Source organism: Balaenoptera ricei, chromosome 20 (genome assembly GCF_028023285.1).
Source record: "Balaenoptera ricei isolate mBalRic1 chromosome 20, mBalRic1.hap2, whole genome shotgun sequence".
NCBI classification, from domain to species: Eukaryota; Metazoa; Chordata; class Mammalia; order Artiodactyla; family Balaenopteridae; genus Balaenoptera; species Balaenoptera ricei.
Window position 1 is genome coordinate 41,062,605 of NC_082658.1, and position 6,000 is coordinate 41,068,604.

Sequence of the window (6,000 nt, forward strand, 5' to 3'; positions counted from 1 at the left end):
TACTCGTTACTTTTGCCCCAAAAGTTCCAGTAGGGTGGTAAAGGCCGAAGTTTGGCTGATATGGATTGAGTGAGTGAGAGGTGATGACCAAGAGACCCTGATTACAGTGTAGGCAAGTCATTCAAGAAGCTTGTCTGTGAATGGAAGGGGAGAGAGAAGGAGCTGAAGGGTCAAGGGAATAATTTGTTAGTTGTTTTTTTTTTTTTTCTGCCGAGCCACTTGGCTTCCAGGATCTCAGTTCCCCTACCAGGGATTGAACCTGGGCCACGGCAGTGAAAGCGGGGGAATCCTAACTACTAGGCCACCGGGGAACTCCCCAATAATTTGTTTTTAAATAATGAAGAGGGGCTTCCTTGGTGGCACAGGGGTTGAGAATCTGCCTGCTAATGCAGGGGATACGGGTTCGAGCCCTGGTCTGGGAAGATCCCACATGCCACGGAGCAACTAGGCCCGTGAGCCACAACTACTGAGCCTGCGCGTCTGGAGCCTGTGCTCCGCAACAAGAGAGGCCGCGATAGTGAGAGGCCCGCGCACCGCAATGAAGAGTGGCCCCCACTTGCCGCAACTAGAGAAAGCCCTCGCACAGAAACGAAGACCCAACACAGCCATAAATAAATAAATAAATTAATAAATTAATTAATAAAAAAAAAATAATGAAGAGACAGGGAACTTCCCTGGCGGTCCAGTGGTGAGGACTCCGTGCTTTCACTGCTGTGGACCCAGGTTTGATCCGTGGTCAGGGAACTAAAATCCCATAAGTCACATGGCACGGCCCGGAAAAAAAAAAGAAGAGAAAGGTAATTTTAAATTTATTTATTTATTTATTTACTTTTGGCTGTGTTGGATCTTCGTTTCTGTGCGAGGGCTTTCTCTAGTTGCGGCGAGCGGGGGCCACTCTCCATCGCGGTGCGCGGGCCTCTCACTATCGCGGCCTCTCTTGTTGCGGAGCACAGGCTCCAGACGCGCAGGCTCAGTAGTTGTGGCTCACGGGCCCAGTTGCTTTGCGGCATTGTGGGATCTTCCCAGACCAGGGCTCGAACCCGTATCCCCTGTATTGGCAGGCGGATTCTCAACCACTGCGCCACCAGGGAAGCCCGAGAAAGGTAATTTTAAAATGCCGACCGGAAAGATCCAAAAGAGAGTAAAAAGTGAAAGGGAGAGGGGGAATGTGGATGGTCCCTGAGAAGAGGATGCTATCTAGAGCAGTTTCTCAAACTTTAATATCCTGGGGATATTGCAGTCACCTGTGGGATTAAGCCTACATCTAACAAGCTCCCAGGTGATGCCAGTGCTGCCGGTCATGGGCTCCACTTTGAATAGTAGGAATTTAGAGCAGTGGTTCTCAAACTTCAGTGTGCATCAGAATCACCTTGTGGGCTTGTTAAAACAGGTTCCTGAGACCTACTCCCAGAGTTTCTGCTTCAGTACTTCTGGAATGGGGCACAAGAATTTGCATTTCTTTCTTTTTTTTTTTTTATAAATTTATTTATTTATTTATTTATGGCTGTGTTGGGTCTTTGCTTCTGTGCGAGGGCTTTCTCTACTTGTGGCAAGCGGGGGCCATTCTTCATCGCTGTGCGTGGGCCTCTCACTGTCACGGCCTCTCTTGTTGCGGAGCACAGGCTCCAGACGCGCAGGCTCAGTAGTTGTGGCTCACGGGCCTAGTTGCTCCGCGGCATGTGGGATCTTCCCAGACCAGGGCTCGAACCCGTGTCCCCCGCATTGGCAGGCGGATTCTCAACCACTGCACCACCAGGGAAGCCCGAGAAAGGTAATTTTAAAATGCCGACAGGAAAGGTCCAAAAGAGAGTAAAAAGTGAAAGGGAGAGGGGGAATATGGATGGTCCCTGAGAAGAGGATGCTATCTAGAGCAGTTTCTCAAACTTTAATATCCTGGGGATATTGGAGTCACCTGTGGGATTAAGCCTACAGGTCTAACAAGCTCCCAGGTGATGCCAATGCTGCCGGTCACGGGCTCCACTTTGAATAGTAAGAATTTAGAGCAGTGGTTCTCAAACTTCAGTGTGCATCAGAATCACCTTGTGGGCTTGTTAAAACAGGTTCCTGAGACCTACTCCCAGAGTTTCTGCTTCAGTACTTCTGGAATGGGGCACAAGAATTTACATTTTTTTTTTATAAATTAATTAATTTATTTTTGGCTGTGTTGGGTCTTCGTTTCTGTGTGAGGGCTTTCTCTAGTTGTGGCGAGCGGGGGCCACTCTTCATTGCGGTGCGCGGGCCTCTCACTATCGTGGCCTCTCTTGTTGCGGAGCACAGGCTCCAGACGCGCAGGCTCAGTAGCTGTGGCTCGCGGGCCTAGTTGCTCCGCGGCATGTGGGATCTTCCCGGACCAGGGCTCGAACCCGTGTCCCCTGCATTGGCAGGCAGATTCTCAACCACTGCGCCACCAGGGAAGCCCAAGAATTTACGTTTCTGGTAAGTTCCCAGGTGCTGCTGATGCTGCCAGTCCCAGGATCACATCTGAGAACCACTGATTTAGTAGATAAATGGATCACATCTGAGAACCACTGATTTAGTAGATAAATGGAGAAAATCACCTTAGAACAGAGATAGCTTCGCCACTGAGGAGATGAGGAAAAGGCAGAGATCGACAGGGTTGCAGGTAAGTTTGTAGATTTGTGGAGAGGTAGGATGCTGAGGAATTTACTGCCCATTGGCCTATATCTTCTCAGTGAGGTAGGAGTGAAATCAGCTGGGAGCAAGGGAGAGACTGATGGGATAAGGAACTATAAATATTAGGTGAAGGCTATTGCTTTGTAATTAGCTATTCTCATAACACTGCACAAAAGGTCAATTTGTTTTGTTACTTATTAAAGGAATGTTTTTCAATTAATTCATCCAGACAAGTTGACAAGGAAGTTATGTGGTGCAGTGGAAGAATTATTAAGATTTTCCTGTGGCAGGTAACTAGAAACACCTGCTTTGGAAATTGCCAAGCCCGAATCTTGTTGCTATCTGCTTTGATGAAGAAATTTAGGAATTCAGTTTGTTTTATTTTTGAAATTTTATTTATTTATTTTTATTTTTGGCTGCATTGGGTCTTCGTTGCTGCATGTGGGCTTTCCCTAGTTTGAGTTATACTAAAAAAAAATAGCCATTTTTTTGTGCGCTAGGCATTATTTTAAGCACTTTACACATATGAATTCGGTTGATTCTCACAATAGCTCCATAAGATGGGTTCTATTATTCTCCCCATTTTGCAAATGAGGAAGCTGGCACTTGAAGAAAATGATTTGCTTAAGGTCACACAAAAAATAAGTGGTAGAGTTTGATCCCACACAGTCTAACTCCAGGACTATATACTCAGCCATCTCAGAATATAGCCTCTTTAGGGCTCTGTAATGTGAATTCACTTCAGATTATGTGTCAAAGAAGTGGATCAGATGAGGTAGCTGTCATTTGGTATTAAAGAACTTAGGATTTCAGAATCTAGGATATGGTTTCAGGAACAAGCTCTTTCTTTTTAAAAATAATTAATTAATTAATTAATTAATTTTTGGCTGCATTGGGTCTTTGCTGCTGAGCGCAGGCTTTCTCTAGCTGCCGTGAGCGGGGGGCTACTCTTCATTGCCATGCACAGCCTTCTCTTTGTTGTGGTGGCTTCTCTTGCTGTGGAGCACGGGCTCTAGGTGCGTGGGCTTCAGTAGTTGTGGCACTCAGGCTCAGTAGTTGTGGCTCAGGGGCTCTAGAGCGCAGGCTCAGTAGTTGTGGCGCCTGGGCTCAGTTGCCCTGCAGCATGTGGGGTCTTCCCGGACCAGGGCTCGAACATGTGTCCCCTGCATTGGCAGGCGGATTCTTAACCACTGCACCGCCAGGGAAGTCCAGGAACAAGCTGTTTCTGTTTTCGCTCAGATCCCAAGAAGATGACCTTGGAGTGACCACTAGGGCGTGGTACCAGTTAACCAGTTATTAGCTTTAAGCATATTATTTTACACAAAATCTCGATAGTCTACTATTGAGGTAGCCAAATAATTATCCTTATTTAACTGGACTGTTATGATACTTAAGTAATATAGTTTATGTGGATTGAAAATTATAATAATGATTACTATTTGTTGAATGCCTATTTCATGCTAGATCCTTAATATACCATAGGCTTAATACAATTGTTCTGCAAAGGTAAATATTAATACATCATTTAACAGATAAAAACCTGAAGTTAAGAATTTGTTTGAGGTAGGGAATTCCCTAGTGGTTCAGTGGTTAAGACTCGGTGCTTTCACTGCCGGGGCCCTGTTCGATCCGTGGTTGGGGAGCTAAGATCCTGCGAGGTGCGTGACACAGCCAAAAAACAAAAAAAAAAAATTTTTTTTTTTTGCTTGAGGTCAACAAACTTTTCCTATTTCCCAAATTTTAGACTGAAAATAATTATTTCAAGACAAAGGAGTGTACATTGAACTTTCAGGACTTTGGGGTCTGTCAATCTCCCTAACAGAGCTTTACCTTCAATTTTTGAGGTGTTATTTCCGTCTGGTTCTGAGTAATTAATGGTAATCCTATTCAGCACCTTCTCTACTGCAGCAAAGAGAGGAGGAAACAAATCAATCAACAAATATAGTACAAAATAGTAAAATCCCCAAAGGACAAGTGACAATGTCACTGAGATTAGATCTGTGAGAAAAGATTCAGAAGATGAAGTGAGATGAGGATATGTCAGAATTGTTGGGTAATTTGATGGAGCTGATGGTAGGGAGTGAGGGGGGGCAGGGAGAGTCTCTGTTTAAAAGAAAGACTTTTTCCTCCACCTCATCTGGCAATGGATTGATTTCCCTACATTCATTTCAGAAGCTTGAATCTCATGTAGACCGTTCATAGAGTGACTTTTTTAGACATGTTCCAGGGGACAGAGTACAATGAATTCTTCCTCCTCCATCGCCCTTTCAACAAACACACCTTCCTATCCAAGATTAAGTTCATCTGGTCGATACCCTTGCCTTTGGGCAGGACAGTCTCTCAGCCACTCTAGTTCTCTGAGGCGGCCAACTCTCAGCCCCACCCCATTCCCCAGTTTTATGACTGTCGAAATGGGAAAGGAAGGAAAAATAGCTGAGATCTTCTAGGCTTTTCAGTCCTTTGGAGACTTCACCTATTTTCTTTGGTTACACCGAGTCCCTCTTTCATCGGACAAATAATGAATATACATTGAACACGTACTGTACACAATGGCTTGGAAATTTTTGAATGATAGAACCAAACTAGACCTGCTCCGACATGCTCACCCCAGCTCCCTAGCCTGCATATCATGATACAGAATCCACTGAGACTTTATCTGAATATAGCTATATCAGAATATCAGACATACCTGAACAGGTCACCAGAGTTTTGTATAGAGGCCAGCTAAACTCATCTATCATTCTTGGATTTTACCCGAAATATGGGCAGCTCAGCACTTAGCTTCTGTATCTCCCACTCTTTTCCTCTCCCAGACTTCCAGACCAATGTTACTTTCTTCTTTTTCCTGACTCATCCTCCCATTGCTGTCTTCCCTAAAATATTTTTCCACTGTGCCTTCTGGATATTTACTTCCATTATAAACAAACTCCTCCACATTTTCTTCTCCTCTATAATCTTCCCTCCCTCCCTTCTTGTTTTATCTCGGAAATTCTGCTCCTGGGACTACTCTTTTCAAGTTAGGGGGCTCATGGTCTCCCGTAATCCACACATCATAGGGGCTGGAGGGAATTTTGCATTTTTTTCATTCCCATTATTACTAAGCCAGTACTCCTCTCAGATGGGTAAAAATTCCTCCACCACTTTTCTTTCTCATCTACCAGTTTATGGTTCTATTCTACATTTATAAGCGCTTGTAGCACCTGGCTCCTATCTACCGCTAAACCCCGCAGTGTGCCAGCACCCTGATAACTTCATTTTCCCTTGAAAGAACCATTAAACCTCATAACCTCACACTTCAGTGACTTATGCAACTCAAGTGACATATAGTTTCACTCCAGGTCAACCAGACTGATACATGACCATGCT